This window comes from Canis lupus, chromosome 7 (genome assembly GCF_003254725.2).
Source record: "Canis lupus dingo isolate Sandy chromosome 7, ASM325472v2, whole genome shotgun sequence".
Classification (NCBI taxonomy): domain Eukaryota; kingdom Metazoa; phylum Chordata; class Mammalia; order Carnivora; family Canidae; genus Canis; species Canis lupus.
The window spans coordinates 65608109-65632885 of record NC_064249.1 but is presented as its reverse complement, the minus strand read 5'-3'; the positions used below and the strand labels follow the sequence as shown (position 1 = coordinate 65632885).

Genomic DNA, 24777 nt, shown 5'->3' with positions numbered 1-24777 from the left:
CTACTTTCTTAGCAACTTCCAAATATACAATACAGTACTGTTAACTTTAGTCTTCATGCTGTTCATTATATCCCCAGGACTTACTTATTTTACGACAAAGTTTGTACCTTTTGATCCCCTTCACTCTTGTCCCTTACCCTCCACCTCTGACTCTTCCTAATGATTATCATTAATGTTTTTCTGAACCAGTTGAAAATGAACTGCACACAATGCCCTATAACTTCCAAATATTCTGGGATGCAATTCCCCAACACTTTACCGCATAACCACCAAATAACTTCGAACTCAGCGCTGAAATCAATATTAATAAATCACTGCTGTACTGTCCGTAGATCCCATTTAGATTTTGCCAGATGTTTCAGTGTCTGCTTTTTTTGTTTCTGGTCCAGAATCTCATCCAGAAACGCATGGTGCATTTAGGTGTCATGTTTCCTCCATTGTCTTGAGTCTAGAATAATTCCTCAGTCCTTCCCTTTCTTTAAGGTCCCTGTCTTTGACAGTTTCTTTTTTAAAGATTTTGTTCGAGAGAGAGAGAGAGAGAGAGAGAGAGAGAGAGAACATGAGTGGGAGGAGAGGCAAAAGTAGAGGCAGATTCCCTGCAGAGCAGGGAGCACAACACAGTACTCGATCCCGGGACTCTGAGATCATAACCTGAGCCAAAGGCAGATGCTTAACAGACTGAACCACCCAGGCACCCTGCCTTTGACAGTTTTAAAGAGTACAGGCCTTGCGTTCCTCAGGACTATTTCTTTGTCGCTTATTGTCTCTTTGGTTCTGTGTAGGCTATAGTTTATCCTATTTATTTGTTGTTGTACCAATGACTATCTTTTTCATTTTCAAGACTTTTGATTACTTATACCCAGTTGTTCATGTTTCATTTCTTACTGTTTTTGTCTTTTCTTTTTTTTTATAAAAAGAATTTTTTGTAAAAAGAATTTTTTATACTTAAATTCTTTTTTGTAAAAAGAATTTTTTATACTTAAAAAAAGATTTTATCTATCAATTTATTTGAGAGAGAGAGAGAGAGAGCATGAGCGTGTGGGGCAGGGGCAGAGGGAGAGAGAGAATCTCAAGCAGACTCCCCACTGAGCACAGAGTCCAACATGGGGCTCGATCCCATGACCCTGAGATCATGACCTGAAGCAAAATTAAGAGTCAGACACCCAACTGACTGAGCCACCCAGGTGCCTCTCTTATACTTTTAAGATGGAAGTTATTGCATTTTATAAGCATCCTAAATATACATCCTTTATAAATACACATAATTTATGTTCTATAAACTAAATTTAGTTTGGCATGTTTTTGATATTTCCTCTACCAGTTCTCTGGGGTCCCCAGATCAGAGCCAGGCTCAGTAGGGTTCTTGAGAACTTTGGTCCTGCAGTGATTTGGAGATATCAGAGATCTGATCACAGCTTGGCTCAGTTACTGCTGGTGAGGCTCTGTCTGTGTCCCTTTGTCCTTTTGAGCCTGCAGGTTGCTCAAAGCTTCTGACCAGGCAGTAGTAGGCATCAGCTTTTTTCTTTTTTCTCCTCTGTTCCTTTCACTATTAGAGGGGACCTTACTCCCCTCACTGTCTTCAATAACACTGAATTCTCTGTCCAGCTTGCTTTTAGACCTGGGGCCTGTTGATTCAGCCCTGCTCACTCCTTTGCATTTATGATGTATTTCATTGCTTTATGGTTGGGCTTCTGAATTGCATGAGAGCACTTATGGATGGCTTCAGGTAACATATAATAACCACTGCCCCGGACCCACCTGCTGGGACCTCTCATCTGGACGTTCTGCAAAAGCCTCCCAGAAGGGCTCTGCTGCTTCATATTTCCTCCTATAATCCATTTGTCATTAAAAATGCACATGGAAAAGTTATGTCCCTCTCTAACTTAAAATCCTCCTGGCCTCCTCTTGATCTAAAGTTCAAAATCTTTAAGCGTAGTTTACCAGGCCCTGTTAAATCAGGTTCAGCCTTTGTTCTAGATATATTTATGCCACTTGCCCCTGGCACGTGAATCTCTGCTTTGCTCAGTAGTCATGTGGGCGTCTTTCAGCTCTGGAACCACTGGTGTCCACATACTTCAGGCCTTTACACAAGCTTTCCCCTCTGCTTGAGATGCTCTTCTGTCCTTTACATCTTCATCCCTCCTTCCCCGATTAAATCTTAGTAATCCCCAGATCTTGGTGTTTTGTCCTCAGGTAGACGTTTCTGATGCCCCCATTAATTGATACAACTTACTCACATTTATTTATGTGATTATTTGTTAGTACCAGAGGGTTTTGTTCACTATTATATCCCTAGCACTATGTGTGGATTATAACAATTCACTAGAGATTCATGAATGACGAATGAGCCCTCCGAGCCCCACGTGGTCTCACCCCTGTTTTCTTTGTGACCTTACTTCTACCACTTTCCCTCTCTCTCACTCTGCTTGAGTCCCACTGACCACCTTGCTTTTCCCCAAACCTAGTAGGCATGTTCCTATGTCCAAGCCTGCCTTAGTATGCTTGGGATGCCATAACAAAATAGCACAGAGTATGTGGCTTAAACAACAGAAATTAATTGTCTCAGTTCCAGAGGCTGGAGGGGACGATCAAGTTTCCAGTAGGGTTTGGTTTTTGGTGATGCTTCTCTTCTTGGCTTGTAGATGGTAGCTTTATCCTCACGTGGCCTTTGCTTTGAGCATGGGCAGAAGGAAGAGAAGGGGACCGGAAGGGGAGAACACTCTGGTATCTCTTATAGGGACATTAATCCTATCAGATGAGCACCTCACCCTTAAGAACTCATTCAACCTCACTTACCATCCAAAGACCCATCTCCACATACAGCCACACTGGGTTAAGGCTTCAATATGAATTTTGTGGGGGAGGGGACACAATTCAGGCCATGACATTCTGCCCCGGGATCCCAGAATTCATGTCCTTATTGCATGAAAAAAATACATTCTTTCCATCCCAACAACTGCCAGAATTTTAACTCATCCCAACATCATCTATAAATCCCAAAGTCTATATCAGCTAAATATCATGTAAATCAGGTATGGGTGTGACTAGAAATATAATTCATCCTGAGGCCAAATTCCTTCCCAGTTGTGCACCTGTGAAACCAGACAAGTTAAGTGCTTCCAAAATACTGTGGTGGGACAACATAGGATAGACATTCCCTTTCCAAAAGGGAGGAATCTAAAAGAAAGAAGGGGCAGGTCCCAAGTAAGACCAAAACCTAGCAAGGAAAATTCCATTAGATCTGGAGGCACAAAAATAATCTTTGATTCATTGGTCTGCCTTCTGGCCCATCCCATGGCCCCAGAGAGGGGTTCCTGCTCGTGCTGCACTGCTGGGTAGGAGTCCTACCCACAAGGCTCTGGCTGGTGGCAGCTCAGGTTGTTAACCACAGTGGTGGCCACATCCTTTGAAACTGAGATGGGGACACCCTGAAAGATCTCTGAATCACCTTTGGGGTCATTGTTCCCTTTTCTTGGAGAAAGCATGTGAGCATTTGCAGCCAAATAGCAGTATTGTCTAGTCCTGTAGAATGTAAGAAGTCCAACAGCCTTCCTTCATTTCCCCTTTCATATCTTTCCCTAGTCCTGGCAGTATTTCTATTGGTCTAATCCCATCTCTTCCTGGCTTCTTCTGAGGGGGCTGATCAAATTCATGCTTCACACCCATACTGATCTCTTTATCAAATGGTGTTTCAACCACACCCTAGTGTTCTGAAGAGAACACTTTCTTCTCATTTTTTTTGCATTATAGATAGGCAGAGAACTTCCTAAATCTTCAAGTTCTGGTTCCTTTTTCCTTAATATATTGCTTCAATTTATCTCTCTCTCCTCTCACCTTTTACTCTCAGTGATAAGGGAAGACCATACCACGCCTTCAATACTTTGCTTAGAAATATCCCCAGTTAAATGTCTAATTTCATTGCTGGCAAGTTCTACTTTCCACAAAACACTAGAACATAATTCAGCCTGGTTCCTTGCCACCTTATAACAAGGATGGCACTTCCAATAATCTGTTCCTCATTTGCTGACATTCCGGTAATGATTATTTATGTTTTCTCTAATAAGATGGAGGCTCTCTTTCCAACTCCCCTCTGTTCTTTCTGAGACCTCACCAGAACTGCCTTTAGCATCCACATTTCTACCAATAATCCCTTTCTGGCAATTGAAACTTCAATCTCTACCCACTGCCCAGTTCCAAAGCTGTGTCTGCATTTTTAGGTATTTGTTACACTAGTCTCCACCTTCTTGGTATCCAACTCAAGTCTGCTTGGGTTGTCACAACAAAATACCACACACTGGGTGGCTTAAACAACAGAAATATATTTTGGGGGTGTGTGCCTGGGTGGGTGCAGTTCGTTAAGTGTCTGACTCCTGGTTTCAGGATCTCAGAGTCCTGAGATTAAGCCCTGTATCGGGCTCCATGCTGAGTTCCGGATCTGCTTAGGTTTCTCTCTCCTTCTCCCTCTGCCCTTCTTCTCACTCTCTCTTTCAAATAAATAAGTAAATCTTTTTTAAAAATTAATTTTTTCACAAATCTGAATTCTGGAAAGTCCAAGCTCAGGGTTCTGGCAGGATTCAGTTTTTAGGGAAGGCTCTCTCCCTGGCCTGTAGAAAGCCACTTCCCTGTTTTATTCTCCTCAAGAACACTGAGCACTGTCCAATATTCCATATACTTCACTTGCTTATTGTCTTCCTCCTCCATGAAAGGTAAGCACCAAGAGGGCAGAGTTATTTATCCCTGGAATTCACTGATGGAGCCTCAATTCTCAGAACATGGCAGGTGTCAAATAGGTGTTTGTTAAATGAGGAATGAATTCCTACCCACTGTGTATGTGTGCTTTGTGTAAAATAAGGTAAAGAATATTATTTAATGTTTATTTTGCTCTTACTGATTTGGAATGAAAGCCCTGTCACACCTACTCTAAACCTAGGGTTATTTTCCTCATGATTTTAAAATATTCTTGTTCATTTTTATTTCTTGAAACCTAACAGGCATTTCCTCTGCATATGTGTTTGGTTTTATGGTCCTGAGATGTTTCTCTTGAGAAAAACACATATTCCTGTTTCTCTCGTTAAATGTCTTAAAATGGTAATAAGTAAGAGGCATGTCCCAGCACAGATAACATCCAAATCCTGGAAAAGTTACCATTGCAGGTGGCAGGTAGCATTTCTGAGGTGGGAATCCTGTGGCCATACACATTTAGTGAAACAAAATAATAAAGAGTGAGGGAAGGAATGGGAAGATAGCGTGTCATCTAGCAGCTTTTGGAGTCAGAACTACCATTGTGTCTGAGGCTCATTTCTCAGTGCCAGTGAAGCCATGCTCAGTCCCCGCTTATGAGTGGAGTCTCATCCCCAGGCCTGCCTCATCCCCATCCCTTCACTCCACGGATGGTGACAGCCGCACACACTCCAGGCTTTGGCAGGTCCAGGTGGGAGAGTTTGTTTTCACAGATGCATCCCACGGCCCAGAGTTGAAATTTGGCTCATAATGTGTCCCCGAATAGAAAAGCTAAATTTCTATTTTGTAGTGAATGAAAAAATTTCCCCCCAAACATTGAAACGGGTCACAGAGTATGCGACATTTTTAGACACAAGGATGTTCCTATCTTCCACTGGCACAGTGAAGGTTTCTTTCTGTTCCAGATAGAGACTGACAATTATAAATCTTTTTTTTAAAGGTTTTATTTATTTATTCATGAGAGACACAGAGAGTGAGGCAGAGACATAGGCAGAGGGAGAAGCAGGCTCCATGCAGGGAACCCAACGTGGGACTCGATCCCAGGACTCTGGGATTACGCCCTGAGCCGAAGGCAGACGCTCAACCGCTGAGCCACCCAGGAGTCCTGAGACTGACAATTATAACCATTTCTGACATTTATTATGTAGTTTGAAATATTTGAGGATTAAGAAAAAAGACTCTTTTCTCCCTCTGCCCAAATTTACTTTTGTTATTTATTTATTTTTAAATATTTTTATTTATTTATTCATAAGAGATACAGAGAGAAGCAGATACATAGGCAGAGAGAGAAGCAGGCTCCCTGCTGGCAGCTGGATTCGGGACTCGACCCCGGGACCCTGGATCATGACCTGAGCCAAAGGCAGACGCCCAACCACTGAGCCACTTAGGTGCCTCCCAAGCCTACTTTTAGTAGAGTTCCCCAAACCACAAGCATTCTTTTGCTTTTTAATAGTTAGAAAGGAAGGGGCTGAATACATGACCTAACCTCTGTTGACAAGGTCAACCTCTGCCTTTGTTTTATATGATTAAAAAAAAAGCCATTTAAAAATCTGCATCCCTCATGGTATCTTTAGTCCCCTAGTCTTAGAACAGTTGATTTGTGAATAGATTTCCAACACTGGGGTTTTATCAGCACAGAAATGCAACAGTGTATGATAGTTAGATGAAAGTCCTTCTGGAGTCAGGATGGCAATCTAACTTCTAAATTTATGTTAAAACACATCTACTTCTTATGTGTCAGCCCTTTAAAAAAGGTTTAAAATGTTAATATTGGTTCATTTTGTCCCTATGACACTAACACACACTGGATATGAACATTGACTTCTTTCTGTAGGGGCAAAAGGATGGTTTGGGTCTCCTGCCCAAGGCATGCTGTTAGAAAGTGGCAGGATTAGGATCCAAAACCAGGCAGCCTGAGCTTTGAGTTGGTTCTTAACCACTTCCAGCTTGTGGTTGGTAGTCTTGGGTCATATACGTTCTTTCTCCTTGATGGGAAGCTGGAGTCGGACACTGCACCCTTACTTCTGGCACAGTGGGCAGAAGGGCTTTGCCACTTCCCCTCCATTGATGCCACCTGTCATATGCTTCAGGGCAAAAGATCTACTCTCCTTGCCTGGGAATGAGCCTCTGTCCTCCACCCTTGCAGGTCACTTGGGAGTCCTATGAGTTTCAGGGTTTCGGTGCCTTCTCCCACACAGCAAACATGTCCACTTGGAACGCCTGTTCTCTTGATTAAATGTTTTCAAATATCCTTCACTTGGGATCTCAGGTGAAACTCCTACCTTTCACCTAGTTTGTATTCCTGGCCTCAGCACATGCAGGAACCACTTAGTGAGGTAGGCGTTGGCAGCCGGTACTCTGAAGGCCAGAGAAGCATCCCTTTGTGATGGGAACAGATAACATGACATAATCCACTGGCATCCAAAACAGAACAGGCTGTACTTTTTAGAAATAGCACCCACCTCTTACTCAGTTATTTTAGGGTCTGTGCATCCTGAGCTGTCACCAGGAACCTTCTGAACTTCTGGGGCCATTGAAGTTCAGAAGGTTCTGTCCAGCCAGGCAATGTCATCTTGTGGTCTGGGTGCATGGGGTCAGAGGGTGGGGAGACACTCAGAGGTCCAGACAGTCTGTAGGGGGCTCTGAATTGTGCCAACTAGGTTCCTGCTCTCTTCCTTGAATGTGCTTTGGTATTTCTACTGTATCCTCAGTAGAGGATAAAGCATATTCCCCCTGGAGGTGAACTCTAGGCCAGTCTGGATATAAGCCCATGGGAGTTTTTATGATTTGTCCAGATGATTCAACAGGAAAATCCAGAGAGACGGCTTCTTCATCGAGTGCTCTTCTGGCCACTGGAGCTTGTCTTGAGTGTCTGGGGACAGCCCTTCTATTTCCACCTCCAGACAGGCCACCCTGCTGGCTTTTTGCATGAGCTCCAAGGAAGTGTGGCCTATAGTGGCTTCTTGTAGGTAGCGATGTCCCATGCCCCTCAGGGGATGGAAAATATGGGATTAGAATAATGTGGGTCTTGACACTGAACTGAAGGAGAGTGGTGGGTGTGGGGAGAGAAGAGCTGGGATCCTCGATGGCTGGGATCCTGGATGCCTTGGCTCCTTCCCGCTGCGTGGCTTAGGGCAATGCTCAGCATCCTGCACAGCAGGCAGGCAGGAGCAGCCTCAGTTTCCCCAGGGTCTGCTGGGGAGTGGGCGCTGACCCAGGCACACTTCACTTCCAGAGCATCCTTTCATGGTAGCCTCATGTTGTTAAATGAGATGATCTTATGAAAGACAAAGGAAGTCATAAGCAGTATCCACATGCGTGCACATGGAAGGTGTTGCTGAGGTCACCTATTTAATGTTGAGTTTAGGATTATTCTCTTCCTACTTTGCCACTGCCTTCCTGGCTTATTGCTAAAACTTTTAGTTATTTGAAAATAAATACAATCATGCATGCTTTACCTTGCCTAAAAGGATATCCACTGTAAAACCTAAAAATACCCCCCAAAAATGAAGGCTAGTAAAAAAAAAAAGAGTATCCACTTGTTATTAGCTCCATTCATTCATCCACTTGTCAGATTTGTTTGGGATATGGCAATTTCTTTCTTTCTTTAGATTTTATTTATTTACTTGAGAGAGAGAGAGAGAGAGAGAGCACAAGCAAGCACACAAGCAAGGGGAGGGGCAGAGGGAGAGGGAGAAGCAAACTCCCTGTAGAGCATGGAGCCTGATGCGGGGCTCAATCCCAGGACCCTGGGCTTATGACCTGAGCTGAAGGCAGACACTTAACTGACTGAGCCACTCAGGCACCCCAGGATATGGCCGTTTCTAAGAGTGACAAGGTCCTAGCAGATTTTATAATTCAATGGAGAGGAATAGAAAAATAATTTTAAGACAACATGGACAATGTTATAATGGAATTGTGTACAAAATGCTAGGGGACACACAAACTTGTACGTAAAAGTTCACAGCAGCATTATTCATAATAGTTCTGAAGGGGAAGAACCCAAAAGTCCATCACGTGATGGATGGATGAGTAAAATTAGTATATCCATACAATGGAGTACTACTCAGCAATTAACAGAATGAAGAAGTGACACATATATAACATGAAAAGGCCTTAAAAACATTATGTTCAGGTAAAGAAGCCAGTCATAAAAGATATTATATGATCTCACATATCGAATGGTTCTGTGTATATGAACTATCCACAATAGGCAAGTCTGTAGAGACAGTAAGTAGATTAGTGTTGCCTGGGGCAGAGCGGGGAGTGCCCTGCTGCTGGGCATAAGGTTTATTTTAGGATAATGGAAATGTTTTCAAATTAGATTGTGGTGAGAGTTGTACAACTCTATGAATGTACTGAAAACCATTGAGTCGTACACTGTAAATAGGTGAATTTTTATGACATGTAAGTTATATCTCAATTAAGCTGTTAGAAAATGCATATAAGGGAAGGAGAGTTCATTTTGATCCACATATCTGAGATCCAGATATCTGAAGGCTTCAGCTTGGAGGAATATTTGAGTTAGCTCTTGAGGGGCAAATTTTCCAAGTGGGAAAGTGTGGGAAAAGCATTCTAAATAGAAGCAGCTATTTGCAAAGCATGGAGGAATGCAAAGGAGTGGCACATCTGAAGAATAGCCGGAAGGTTAGAGGGGCTAGATGTAGGTCATGGTGGTAGGTGGCAGTGGACAAGGCTGGAAGTGTAGGAAGGGGCTACCAAGAGCATTTTGGTGTATCAAGGAATTGGGCACTGTTTTGTCCATAGTGGAAAATCACTGACGGGCTTTAGTGAAGACAGCGTCATGACCAGATTTAAGTTGTAGAACACACTGAAAAGGATGGTTTGTACTGGGGTAGAAATAGGGAAAGAGAGATAAGCTATATGGTTTTGGCTGTTGTCTAGGCAGAAAAAGGATAATATCTTGGACTAATCGAGTGTGAGTGAGATGGATTTTAGACATGTTGAGTTTGAGGACCACCTAGGTTCAGATACTCAGAAGGCAGTCAGGAATGATCATAATTGTGACAAATCACAATAGCACAAAACCTACCATATAGTGGTTGTCGGTGTTTCAGCCACTGTGCTAGGTACTCTATATTAATATTTCTCATCATTGTAAGCAGTCCCTGAAGAAAGATCTAGAATATCATCCCCATGTGATAAACAAGCTGAGAAATAAAGAGAAATAAAGAGAAAGAGACCCTCTGAAAACAATAGCTGTATAGATTTGTTTTCTGGAGACTTCGGGAAGTAGTTTCCATTAAAGAGTAGTCTCCAGGAAGGAGAAAAAATGAGTGGGAAATATCAGAAAAGGAGACAGAACATGAAAGACTCCTAACTCTGGGAAACAAACTAGGGGTGGTGGAAAGGGAGGTGGGCGGGGGGTGGGGGTGACTGGGTGACGGGCACTGAGGGGGGCGCTTGACGAAATGAGCACTGGGTGTTATTCTATATGTTGGCAAATTGAACACCAATAAAAAATACATATATATATATATATATATATAAAGTAGTCTCCAGGGTGTCTGGGTGGCTCAGTCTGACTCTTGATTTTGGCTCAGGTCACGATCTCAGGGCTGTGAGATTCCCCTGTATTGTGCTCCATGCTTAGTATGGAGTCGGCTTAAAATTCTCTCCCTCTCCTTCTGCCCCTCACATGTACATGCTCTCTCTCTCTCTCTTTCTCTCAAAAAAAAAATTAATTAAAAAAAAGCAGTTTTTGAGCTCATCAATGATGGCCTGACTGCCTCAGGTGGGAAATTAACTGAGCAGTAGACAGTGGCAGTGGGGGCAGGCATCACTGTCACACCAGTCCCTTTGCTGGGACTATAATTCCATCTCCACTGGATGTTCTCCCCTCCCCCAATTCTAGTAAATGAAAGCAAAATGTAAGTCTACTTATTGAGTTGACTGTCTTGGGAGGCCACACGAATGAGCTGGAAGGTAGAAGGAGAAACAAGAGAGATCTAGAAATACAAAACGTTCTATCTTTGGATCAGTCTCTAAAAGAGTTCAGTTTAAAAGAAAGGTTTATTCTTTTATTTGGCTGGATCTTTAAACAAGCAGCTTTCTTTTTCCAAGGCCACCTTTGTGACCAGCACTGCCCATTACCAGGGTATAAACTTCTGGAGGACGTTCTAGTTGCGGCCATGGCCTCATGCCTAGAGAGAAGGCTCGACAGGATATGTGGAGTGAGTGGGTGTGCCATGACCTTAAGGCTTGGGACGAGTCCGCAGTTTGCTGAGATCCACTGTAGCCAGCCTTCTTCTGTAGGGTGAGAGACTTTACTGCTCGGTTGCCCTGAGGCAGTAACACTGAGGCTACCCACCTCTGTGATCTTTTTGCCTAAGTCCCAACTCAGTTAGGTAGTTGTGTTTGAATTATTTGTGCCAAGATTCTCTGCTGTGAGTGAATCCCATTAGTCCCCGTGCCCAACACAGGCAGGAGACCCTCAAAAAATATTTGTTGGAGGGAAATGAAAGCTTGGATCAATGCGAGGAGTAGGTTAAGTCCTTGGCTGGCTTCAGCAGAAAGGAACCCTTGGAGGAACTATAGGAGAACGAATCTGAAATTTTAGATTTCATGAGGCTCCTGAAACCAACCATCTTCCTCCTTTACGTCAATTTTACTTCAGATTGATTCAGCATCAAGGAAAGGAGAGGATTTGAAGAGGAAGAATGTAAGCTTCAAAAATTACCTTTCCCTGAAGTATTTCTTTTGTAACTATTGTGACTGCCTCTAGGAAAATAAATTGAATCTGACCCAGACTGTGACAAGGAAGAAAGTCAATGGAAAAAGGGAAGCATTTGTGGACTAAATTGAGAGGGGGAAAAACCCAAACCAACCCTCTTTTTAGGGTTCAGAAGAGGTTTCTCTAGTTACTTGTTAGTTCTCTGGTTGACCAGATCAGAACTTGAAATGGTAGAAAATGGCCATTTGAAAATCCTAGCCTAAAATCTCATCCTTTCTCTTTCCTTTCCACAGTGAGGCCCTGTTTTTTTTTGTTTTTTTTGTTTTTTTTTTTTTTTCCTTTTTCTTTTTCTTGGTATCTGCCCTTGTATAAGTTTTCTCTTGCTGCTGTAATAAACATGAATGTAATGGCTAATGGCTGAAAACCAAACCTGTTATTATGCCACAGTTCCCTAGGCCAGGAGGCTAGGTGGGCTCCACTGGACTGTGCTCAAGCTGTGATGTCTGTGTCTGGGCTCCTGTCTAGAGGCTCTGCAGAAGATTCAGTGAGGTTGTTGGCAGGATCCAGTTCCCCTCGGTTGGAGGACTGAGGTCCTGTCTTCTTGCTGTCAGCCCAGCCACTCTCTACAACTAGGGGCTTCCTGCTTTCCTTCTCATGTGGTCTCCTTCATCTTCAAGCCAGTGATGGTATATCAGGTCCTTCTCCTGCTTCCATCTCTGTCTCCTTTTACCTTCCTTTTTCCTTTTTTTCCACTAGCTAGAGAACATTTTTTGCTTTTATGGGCCCATGTGACCACACTGACCCATCTGGATGGTCTCCCCCTTTAAGGTCAACTGTGCCCCATAACATAGCATGATATGGTATTTTGTCACATTCACAGTTTCTGGCATTAGGGTGTGGGATCTTGGGGACTGTTCCTAGAAATTGAGCCTACCAAACCAACTGTTGGTATGATAACAGATGACATGAACCAGTCAAGGCTGCCTGGGGGGGTGGTGGTGGTGGGGAGGGGGCGCTGTGTGTGTCCATTTTAGCGACAGCCATTGGGAAAGAAAACCAAGAATCACTCATGCCTGTTTCCAAATGGCATGGAAGCCATTTGCCTTGTCACAAGACACCTGTTAAGTGCTTGCTTGGTTTTGCAAGTTCAAGAAAGTTTTGCAGGGGAATCCCTGGGTGGCTCAGTGGTTTAGTGCCACCTTCAGCCCAGGGTGTGATCCTGGAGACCCGGGATCGAGTCCCATGTCGGGCTCCCTGCGTGGAGCCTGCTTTTCCCTCTGCCTGTGTCTCTGCTTTTCTGTCTCTCCTCTCTGTGTCTCTCATGAATAAATAAATAAAATCTCTTTTATTTTTTTTGAAAAAAAAAAAAAAAGGAAAGTTTTGCAGTTCTCTTCCAAACTTTAAAAAAGGTGAATGACCTATGGGTGGATTTTTCTTCTTTTTGGTTTATTTACTTATTTGTTCACTTCATGCTAAATTCTCAGCTCTCATTTTGACCTTGCTTTTGCCAAAGGGAAACTCAGTGTAAGTAATATTGTGGTAAGTTAATTATTTTTAGTCAAACAATATGGAACCAGGCAATAAAATTCAGGAAAGAGGCCTGTTTTGAAACTTGTGGCCTTGTCTAAATCACTAAGTGTCAATAAATCGCTTCCAAAGCAGGTGGGACACCACTTGCCTGGCCATGGCAGTCTGGTGTACTTCAGGGGACGGAGGTGATCTGGGCTCCAGAGTCACATTCTGTTAATGCCTCATCAGACCCAGTGATTCAAGCCCTTGTCTTTACATGTTATGTGTTTGGTGATGGGAGAGACAGATGCCAGTTTCCCAAGAGGGAAAAAAAGCAACTGGAAAAAAGGAAATGGCAGATTGTCAATGAGATAGCTTTTGTTTCAATTTTCCCTCCTTTGTTTTCTTTTTAAGCTGTGAATTACCGTACTTTCCCTTTTGGTGTTTTGGGCCATAGATCTTTGCATTAACCTGAACCTTTTTTTTTTTTCCCCTTTTCCCTAATATTCATCTGGAAAATACCCCTACACCTGACAGTCTTGTTTAGTGAGATCAGCTGTCCACTTCCAGACTTTTTTCAAGGGAGAGTGGCATGGTCCCATGGCAGGAGTCCAGACTGGAAGCCAGGAAAGCTGGGCCCCTTTCCCAGGCCCATCCACCACGCCTCTGCAGTGCCTCGAGCCTCCATTATCCTGCACTGGGCCTGCAGTGTGCTGGTGTGATAGCTGCAGATAAGCAAAGGGCAGCATTTATTCGGTCACAGTTCCCTGCTCTTCCATGAACCAGCCGTGTGACTTGGGCTCAATCAGTGTTCCTATATATGAGCCTCAGTTTGCCCTTCTGTCAACTAGGAAAAGATATTTGCCTCGTGGGAGAAGCCAGTAGATGATAAGTACATGGAGCTTTGCCTCACAGCGCAGGCAGGATGTGGCCAGTGGCTGTCTGGGACCATGCGGAGCTGGGCAGGAGTGGGAAGGGGCCAGGTGGCGGTGTTGAGGATGAGCCATCACACTCTGTTCCTGTTTCCTTGTGGTTTGGGACAATACCAGGGGACCCTTGCTACATCCCTGTGGCTCCTGACACTGGCAGGTCTGTTGAAGAGGGTGGCTGCCGGAGCAGAAAGGCGCAAAGGTCACAGCAGTGGGCAGGGTGGGCAGGTACGATGAGGGAGATGAAAACAGCCATTTATAGGGCTGCTACTTGGGGGTGTTTGAGTCTGTCTTGCTCTAGTACCCTGTCCCAGTATTTTCCAAAATTTTCTCTATGCAGTTTTGCTTCTGACACTGGTGGCTGTGATTTAAAAAATAGCTATATCTATATCTAGATAGAAAGATAGAAAGATAGAAAGAAAGAAAGATAGATAGATAAATCGATCTAGATAAAAGCACACTGGACTTGGTGTCAGACCAACTGGATCTTGGATTTGAGTTTTGATTTCACCAGTTCCATGACACTGGCTAATTGACTTAATTTCTGTGTCTCTCTGGTTTGTTGTGAAGAGCACGCAGATCACAATATGTAGCTATAAATCATATAATTAGTCTTTCGTTTTCCTGTAGGACATTTTAAGGACAAGCGAAATGAAAGTGGCAGTTGGGCCAGGACATAGTGTACTCCAGGAGATACCCTGTCCTGTGAAGGAACAAGGTCAAACAAGTGAGTAGCTGAGAATGAAGGGGCCATTAGGAGGGGCCCTCCCCTTCCTGGATTTCTCCTACTAATGGACATCTATGTTTCCACTCAGAATTCCTATTCATTTGTTAGGTACAAGGCCAAGATACCAAAATAGCACTTGTGTAGGGCTGAAACTATTACTGCTCAATTGTTTCTGGGCTTCACTTCTTGCGCTCCACTCCACCTCTCCTGGAGTATCTGCGGACGTGTTGAGGATGTACTACAGGCCGGGTGATGGTGCTCGGGAGCGGTCCAAACATTACATACGGAGGCAAGAATTTTAGAGATGTTCGGAGCCAGGCACAAGCCCTGATGTCCCCCCAGCAAGCCGATCACCCCAGGCTAGTGACAGTGGAGGCTCAAATGTGCCCCGCATACTGCAGAGGCCTGGCTCATGTAGGTAAAGGAGGCCTACATGATGGATGTTCAACTTTCAACGAGGAGTTTAGAATACATTTCTGGACACACGGGGGATGTCATAGGTCGGCAGTTTGAAATTCATCACTAATGCTAACCATCAAATTCCGTTTCATAAACACACAAGTGTTTCCTAATAGACACAGCCACTGAGTTTCACGTGCTTGTAACAACTGCATCTAAGTAATGTTGGAAACACTGCAAATGTCACTTTGCGAAGGCACAGGGACTCTGTAGGACAGGCTGGGACCTTTGGGCCCACCTTCTTTTCTGTCATTTCCAATCATGTGGCCTTCAGAAAGCTCAGTCCCCTCATTTCAGTTTCCTCATCTTCAAAGTGGGGAAAATTCTGCTGAGCTTAGAGCTCATTGTGAGGAGTTAGGATCACGTGTGAAAAGGGTTAAACCCAGGTCCAGCGGGGGTGGGAATTCAAAACCTGGAATCTCTTGTAGAAAAGTGAAACGGGGTAGCCCAGGTGGCTCAGTGGTTTGGCGCCGCCTTCAGCCCAGGGTGTGATCCTGGAGACCCACGTCGGGCTCCCTGCATGGCGCCTGCTTCTCCCTCTGCCTGTGTCTCTGCCTCTCTCTCTTTGTCTCTGTCTCTATGAATAAATAAATAAAATCTTTAAAAAAATAGGTGAAACAGCATATATAGTGTTTATGACTTAGCATTTAAAGCCCCTCTCACATTTTTTCCCCTTCTTAAATGGAGAATGATGGTAAGATTTAGTAGAACTTGTAGAATTTTATTTACATAGTATCTCAGGTGATTTTCCTGTGGTGGTTTATCTTAGAAATTATGCATAAAATCACATCCATGAAATAAAGCCAGTAAAATTTGTATCATGTGCCATGTCGTGGGCTGTACATTCTACACGTAGAAGCAGCTAACACTCATTAGACCTTAGGCAGACTTTACCATTGCTGTCTCCACTTTGCAGATGACAGAACTGCATTTTGAAGTTTGGGTCATTTGACCAGGGCCACATGGGAAACGAGGGGCAGAACCAGGACTCCCAGTGAGGGTTTTGTGATACCAGAGGCTGTATTCTCAGCTAAAGATGCCTACTGACTTCACTCAAAATTCACCTGTTATTGTAGCCTTGTGCTTCAGAGTACTTGCCAAGGTTGTCATGGCTACACAGAGCGAGGAGAAACTTTGCAGAGGTGACAAAAGGAATGAGAGCTATTAGTTTTGGGGTGACATGCCAAGGTCACTTTCTTCTTTCATGGCTCAACTCCCCCTTCCCACCTTCTCAGCAGATACCGCATCCTGAGAGCACCTTCTCCTCCTACTTATTCCACATTCATTTCCAAACTCCCTTCTCCTGGGCCACAATTGGTGTGCCATCTTGCTCTTTGGAGCCCACATGACTTCAGTTATCTTGGGGTCAAGCCCAGCAGTCTCCCTAGGATGCCCGCAAGTGACCTTCACTTCCCTCCTCATCTTTTATTTTCTGTCAGTTCCTCTCAAGAATGCCCCCTTGAGTGCCCTCCATGGACACAGCCCATCCCCCCCTGCACCTTAACCAGGCAGCACCGGGCCTACTCTTGGCTCCAGCAAGCTTAGCAGGCCCTGGAGGAGGACGACCTGGCCAGGCGAGTGCTTAGGAGGCTGTCCAGAGGCAGGACTGCATGATGGAAAAGCCAAGGCCTTTGTATGCACTCATGCATTCATCCATCCATTCATCCCGATTTATTAAATACCGAGTGTTAAGAACACAACACATGGGAAAATGCTCTGCATCACTTGCCATCAGGGAAATACAAATCAAAACCACAATGAGCTACCAGTGAGAATGGTGAATCACACCAGTGAGAATGGTGAAAATTAACAAGGCAGGAAACAACAAATGTTGGAGAGGATGTGGAGAAAGGGGAACCCACTTGCACTGTTGGTGGGAATGTGAACTGGTGCAGCCACTGTGGAACACTGTGTGGAGGTTCCTCAAAGAGTTAAAAATAGATCTGTTCTACGACCCAGCAATTGCACTGCTGGGGATTTACCCCAAAGATACAGATGCAGTGAAACGCCGGGACACCTGCCCCCGATGTTTATAGCAGCAATGTCCACAATAGCCAAACTGTGGAAGGAGCCTCGGTGTCCATCAAAAGACGAATGGATAAAGAAGATGTGGTCTATGTATACAATGGAATATTACCCAGCCTTTAGAAACGACAAATACCCACCATTTGCTTCGACATGGATGGAACTGGAGGGCATTATGCTGAGTGAAGTAAGTCAATCGGAGAAGGACAAACATTATATGGTCTCATTCATTTGGGGAATATAAACAATAGTGAAAGGGAATAAAGGGGAAAGGAGAAAAATGAGTGGGAAATATCAGAAAGGGAGACAGAACATGAGAGACTCCAAACTCTGGGAAACGAACTAGGGGTGGTAGAAAGGGAAATGGGCAGGGGGTGGGGGTGGGGGTGATGGGCACTGAGGGGGGCACTTGATGGGATGAGCACTGGGTGTTATTCTATATATTGGCAAATTGAACACCAATAAAAAATAAATTTACAAAAAAAAAGCAATTTAAAATCCCTCATCTAAAAATGAATGAATGAATGAATGAATGATTAATAATAATAAAAAAGAACTCAACAAATTATCAGACACAGCCTGCCCTTACAGCTCAGTAGAGGGGACAGACCCAGAAACAAGACTGATGGTTCAGTGGGTAAGTCTGCATGGTGGCATCCGTAGAACACTGTGAGTGTGTGGAAGGTAATTGAGGAGGCTGAGATGGAACAAGGGGAAGGAACATGTAAAGATTCAGAGGCAAGAAGGAGTTGGTGCTTTCACAGAAATACACAGAAGGCAGTGTGTCTGGAACATTCTGTGTTGGGGGAGAGATGGCAAGAACCCCAACTCATTCTGATAGACTTGTCGGCCGCCATCCAAGCTCTCCCTCGGCTGGTGTCACTGCGGAGGCCACCCAGGCAGTACCTCCCTAGATATGGGCATCACTCAACGGGAGCCCGTGTGGGGCAGGTGCACCCCGAGGCCAGCAGAAGACAGGATTCTTAGAACCTCCATTCTTAGAACCGAAGCCGCAAGGGGAGGGACCAGCTGGAGAAAGCTCCAGCTAAGAGTGTAGGAGAAGACTGTTGGATAAGAGCTGGAGACTTTGGTAGAAGACAGAGCCACTGCCACGCCCCAGCCTGGCAGAAAGATGCAGAGCACGGTGGAGAAGGGTGAGGCGTCTACTTGGAGGTAAGCAGAAGATAGCCAGCCTGGCAGACGTCAATTGTGTCCCTAACTCCACCCCGGCTGTTTATCGTCTGATCCACAGACAAGTCTCACTCAAAGCATTGTGCCAGTACACAGCGAAAACACACCACCAAGGAAGAAATATAAACTCAAAAGTAGAATCCAGATCACAGAAAACAAGAATTAAAGGTTAAGTGTGGGGAAGGGGAGAAGAAGGTGGGACAATAAAGCAAATACGTGGAGATCATTTGGACTTAAAGAGTTACCACTGTTGAGAAAGAAATAGGACTCTGAGCTTCCTGGTGGCCAAGTTTTAAAGGAAGATGAGGTCAGTTATGTGGTTTTCCTTGTGAAAGAAGTGAAAACATACTAGCTTGTATCAGAAGCTAGACTTTCTAGATCTTCGCATGAATAGGAGTTTTCTCCATTGGGGCAGCATGATTTCGAACAGACTGTGACCCTATGAACATTCCTCTAGCAAATTGAGGTCAATGCTACACATCTGGCTTCTATCTGTGTTGTTCACTGGCGGTGCTGTGATCCCTAGTGTTTGCCAGTGGTGTTCAAGCTCTGTGTCTGTCGCATGATTTCGTGTTCCTCGACATTAGGGACTGTGCTTCGTGTATCTTTTCTACCTCCCATACCACATTAGTTTGAAATTGAACCTAGTGAAAGTGTTTTGAATATTAAATATTTTCCACTATTGCGGAAATGATTTCTTACATAGACGAAGCACAGCTGGCTCTACAAGCAGGTGCTCTAGGGGCTCGGTGCACAATGGAGTTTCCACTGTCGGAGGTACTCCGGGAGACTGTGGCACCACCATCCTCATGGAACTGTGCCCCGAGATGGAAGGAACCATGAGAGTTCATCCCATTCTCAGTTTAATGTTAATGAAATACAGTTGAGACTAGTGGTACTTAGCATTTTGGCGTCAAAGACCCCTTTGAAAAGATAATGAAAACTAAGGGCTCTTGCCCCAGGAAAAGACAAAGGAAATTGTACAATTTGGGTTTAAGTTTCAGGAAACTCACACTTCTGGGAGCCCAGCCCTGTACTCAATACGGGGCTCTGGACCCCTGTTTAGAATGCCTGGTCTAAAAAAAAAAAAAAAAAAAAAAAATAGAATGCCCGGCCTAACCTCTGGTCTCACTTTGTACAAAGGATTTTTCTTCTTGATATACTCTGGTCCCATTAGTGATAGACACAGAATGCTGTTCTTAGGACCAAGTTCATCCCATGGGGATGAGAGGAGCAGGCAAATTACTAACCAGACTCTCACACCCCTGCCTGCATACAAGTATTCTACAGATAGAACAGAATAAATACAACACATGGACTATTACTCAGCCATAAAAGGGAAGGAAATTCTGAGACCTGCTATACCATGGATCAACCTTGAGGACAGTATGCTAAGTGAAATAAGCCAATCAAAAAGCATAAATACTATATGATTCTACTTCTAGGAAGCACCTGGAGAAGTCAGATTCATAGCACAGAAAGTAGAATGGAGGTGGCCAGGGGCTGCGGGGAGAGAATAGGGAGTTAGCGTTCCATGAGCACGGTTTCAGTTTTCTAAGTTGAAAGTTCTGCAGAAGGACGATGGTGATGGCTGCATGACATTGTGAACATATCTAACACTAAGAGCTCCACACTTAAAAGTGGATAGGATGGTAAATGTTGTGTCATATGCATCTTAAAACAAACAAATAAATAGGAGTTTAAAACAGTGACTGCAGCATGCTGCCTGAGGGATGTGTGGGATGGGAGGCCTAGGCTCACCTGCTAGCTGTGATGTGCTGTGGCCTCATGAAATGAGCTGCTGGGAGCCAGTTCTTTCTGCTGCTGGGTAGGCTCTCTGAGCTGTGCCAAATGGCTGTGGCATTGAAAACCAGCACCAGGAGCTCCTTGATTTGCACTGGGGTGGTTCTGCTTGGAATTGTGGACTTGTTGCAGTGTTTTCATTTCTATACTACACTCTATTACTGATGTTAACTTTTCCTACGAGACAATGGCTTGACCGTCTTCTATTTCCTGGGGCTCTATACATAATTGTAAAAGGAAAACCATAGCTGCATATGTGATTCACCATACAGGAACTCTTCATTTTATAGGACTCATTTTTTTTTTTTATAACAGGAAGTAAATATGTGTTGCTAAGCTACTATGTCCATCAAAAAAAATTCATATAGTAGATTCCATTGTACTCTTTGTGTTCTGTGAGAGTTGATGATTCTTTTATGCTAATTCAGCCCTTTTGTTCTTGACCTCTTTTACCTAAAGTTAATTAGAGTTTGACCATAGTGTATTTGGTATAAACAGGAAAAAGAAAAAGGCTTGAATCCTAATTTTGCATGAGAATACAGAAGTCTTCCTTAAACTTTCTCAAAGGAATAATTTATTGGCCTACATTTTCAGTTCTGCATCTATCTATCTATCTATCTATCTATCTATCTATCTATCTATCTATCTTCTATGGCTCAAGGAACTTGCAAACATCTGATGTAATCCTATTATTGCAAAAGAAAGAAATACAGACTGCATGAGTAAATTTTAGGAGTTGCAAGTATCTCTTCTGATCCTCTGGGGATGAGGCACCTACTTTCTACCTCTGAGAAGAATAGGGCAGATAGAGACCATTTGAAGATGCATCTTAAGACCTTTAGGCCAGAGGAAAGGAAGAACTGCAGGTAGTTATTCCTTTTTCCCAAGATTGAGATCTCAAAATAAAAATAGATATCATCGTCCATATCAGATGCTCTGACCCTCAGGCAGTGGGAAGGTCCTGATGTAATGGAATTGCTCCATCTGCATATTTAATTTATATAAACTCAAGTATGCACATATTTGATAGGTAGGGAACCATTTAAATAGAGCTGGCAATTAGGCCTGTCATTCAACCCAAGTTCCACAGAAAGACAGGAGGGGGGTACAGGAATTTCTTTGTCACAACTGGGCTTTCTTCCATGCTCTCAGTGTCAACAATTCACCCTGCTGAGGGTGATTCTAGTAGTTTTTATTCCCATAGAGCATGGCTTCTACCCGCAAGTCATCATGCTCATCTAGTGCTCAGTGGTTAGTTTCAACTCTAGGGCAAGAGCTGGCTCTACTGAGCTTCTTGGAAAAATGGGATGTCTGTCTCTAGTGTGGGTCACAAATATGGCCTTGTTCAGTCTAGCAGAGGTCATGAAGATTTGAGAGAGCCAAAAGTCATCAAGTCGTGGCCTCAAGTACTACAGTGATCATTCAGGAGACAAGTCAAATATGTATAAGATTTTAATGAAGACTGAAATGCTTTTGACTTGTGCCTGGAAGAACGGGATTATGAACATGAGCTTAGGAATTTTATGCGCTCTAGCTTCCTGCCAAAGAGGTACAGATTTCTGATGAAAAGGGGTTTCCAGGAATAATTTCGACTCTACCTGCTTTTCACCAATATATGGTCTTCTGACCCTGACTCCTATGAAAATTACAATGGTTAAGAGCATGAACTTCGGGGTCAGATTCCAAATCCTAGCTCCTCCATATTAACAAGTTAACATGTTAATTTTACTAAGCCTCAGTTTCCTCAAATGTAACAATAGTTCTTACCTAATAGGATAGTTCTGCAGATTAAATGCAAAGCACTCAGCACCTGCATTTAATAAGTAATGCAATAGATGTTTACTCTGATTATTCAGGAAGCAAAAGCAATCCAGTGCATTGGCTGAATGCCACTGATTTGTGGGAAGAACAAAGGAACTGGTTCTGTGCTCTGGATCCAAAGTAATGAAAAAGCTTCAAAAACATATTTGTTTTTTCCCTTCATCTGTTATGTTTTATATGCCTAACTTCTAAACTATTTAAATATATGTGTTAGTTATGTACCTAGCCATCCAAAGCATTCAGTGAATATCTGTTGAGTACCTCCTATGTGCCAAGCTAGGTGTTGGTGATACAGAGGCAGGACAGTGGCTGAACAGGGGGAGGAGACAGACACCTAAGCCCGTAGTAATAAGGTAACATAGAGAAGGGAATCCCTGGGGCACCTGAGAGGACTTACATACAGAAAGTAGAGAATGGGTTAAGAAAGGCGTTGGGTGGGGTCCCTGGGTGGCGCAGCGGTTTAGCGCCTGCCTTTGGCCCAGGGCGTGATCCTGGAGACGGGGGATCGAGTCCCACGTCAGGCTCTCTGCATGAAGCCTGCTTCTCTCTCTGCCTCTTTCTCTCTCTCTCTCTCTGTGACTATCATAAATAAATAAAAATTAAAAAAAAAAAAAGAAAGGCGTTGGGTGTGAGAAAGCTGTGGAGATGAAAAACAGCAGGGGGCACCCACAAGGAAGTCAGGTTGCCCGAGTGGAAAGTGCAAATCTGGGAATGGTGGGCAATGGGGCTGGACAAAGAGGCTATCCTGGAGCCCTTCCATGCTCCACTAGGGCCTTTGACCTTCATCCCAAAGGCTATGAGAGCTGTTGATTGAATCTATCTCATTCGAGATAGATGATTCTGGGCAGAAGACAGATTGGAGGGGGACACCAGAGGCAAGGGTTGGGGTATCAGACTACAGCAGCCACTGGGTGAGGACTGGTGAGGGGGATGTGGGCAGGTCCTCTGAAGAAGAAGGGGAGGCAGGGAGGCTGAGGATGAATAGCAGGTGAACATAACAGGACTCATGATGGCTGGGGTGAAAAGTGGAGTGGAAGGAGGGAAGAATCAAGGCCAGTTATCTAGTTTAAGCAACAAAAGGGTGGTGCTGCCAATTGAGCTATTTTTAGAATAAAAGAGGAAGAACATATTCGGAGGGACGAAGATGATTTTGCTCCTTTTGAAAGAAATTTTAGTTATACAGAACTTGCAGTCTAGGAAGATAATGATTTGAAAGGGTTTTCCTTTCATTACAACTGGAGATCAGTAATCAAAGAAATTATTTGTACTAACAAATCCTCAGAAATCATGTCTAACCAGGTGGTTACATAGTCTAGTGTTCTCAGCCAGGACCAAGCAAAATCTGAGCCCAAATGACCTTCATGATTTAAGGTAGGCAGGGGAAGAATCTTAGAGAAAAGAGGCTAGGAAAGAGAGAGAATGGATAAACACACATAATGTTAATTTAAAAATCTTAACACCCTGACCTCAGATATTTTCTACCTTTCCCCTGGCATTTAATTAATTGCACCTCAATCTGTCTTTTTCCCCCTCATTATCTCCTGATGGAGATTCTAGAATAAGTGGTAAATAGCGAAAAATGAAGCCAAGACAAGGAGGGAGACATGGGGCTTGGATAATCCACAACCTGTTACTTCAACCACTCAGATCAGGTAGAGGTTGGAGTACCAAGTAGGCAAGATGGGGAGAATTAAGAATGAATGTGGGGCTGTCTCCCTAAGGTTAGCCAATCCATGGACTCAAATCTTTGTGCTTCTTTGTGCGAGTTAGCAGCATAAATTGTCTATGTGTTTTTTGAATTTCGTTTCTTTTAGATTTAGTCATCTTATTTTGGAGGGTTCTCGATAATAGCAAGAGGTGGTATTTGGTTTCAACCCCAAATCTGGTTAAATGAGAAGCTGGACGTGGGAAGGAGAAGATGCACACATTTTTCATTGCTGAAAATGGATCGGTAGTGCCATAGTGGCATACAAAGGGCTTCTCAGAGTTATCATTTGACAAAGTGCCCCAGGAGAGGGCTGATGTCAGTGGGGAGAGGGCCGTGGGTGGGTGTCCCCAGGATGACTTCCTCTCTCTCCTCTCCCTGCCAGAGCTCCCTTGTCCAAACCTGTAATCCTTGCCCAAGCAATTCCAGTTCTGGGTGTTTCTTAAGCAAATAGAGCAAATCATGCCAGTGTTAGGGGTTGTCACCCTTCATAGATTGTATTCCAGGGCAACTATTAATGTTTTTTTCTCATGACTCAGTATCCCTGCCTCATCTGCGACTTTGATTTCATCCTCGTCCAACGGTATTCACATCTGTATGTGTAGTTAGCACCAATAACATGCTGTCCTGTTTTCTAATAATCCACTTTGTGAAGTCGAGCCCTTCCTCATTTATGTACTGTCACATTCTCTAGTAGTTAGTTTCTCAGGCCTTTGTCTTCCTGCTCCTGTACATGGGAAGCTTTCTGTGACTGGGAAGAGATGTGCTGTGAAGCAGCTGCTTCCTGCATAGGCATCTTCCTCACCAACTCCTGCCCCAATTTGAGTCCTGCACACAGTAGATGGGTGTTCAGCAAAAGCTTGTGGATTGTGAAGCAGTGGCACCAATATAGTATCTCCAAGTCATAAGAGAAATATGCTGAACATATGTATCTACACAAAACAAAGACAAGTACCTGCCCCTCAAAGGAGGTCTTCTCAGTATTCATGGAAAAGATAGTAATAGCAACTCTTGTTATGGACTTGCTATGTGTCAGGTGCTGTTCTAAGCACTTTACATGCATCACTATATTTGATCCTCACAATAGTCTTTTGTTTATTGTTATCTTCATCATATAAATGAGGAAACTGAGGCACAGAAAGGTTAAAAACTTGCCTGAGAGTCAAGAATATGC

General features: G+C 43.8%; 2 long non-coding RNA genes across 2 annotated transcripts in view; both read left to right on the top strand.

Annotated features, from left to right (window-relative positions):
- The window catches only part of LOC118355206 (uncharacterized), a 90973-nt gene that overhangs the window by 34241 nt on the left and 31955 nt on the right, over positions 1-24777 (top strand). The gene's annotated exons all lie outside the window — the stretch shown is intronic.
- Positions 13744-15667, top strand: LOC125755474 (uncharacterized). The gene is made up of 2 exons (XR_007412121.1): positions 13744-14032; positions 14503-15667. It is a non-coding gene; the product is annotated as an uncharacterized LOC125755474 (long non-coding RNA).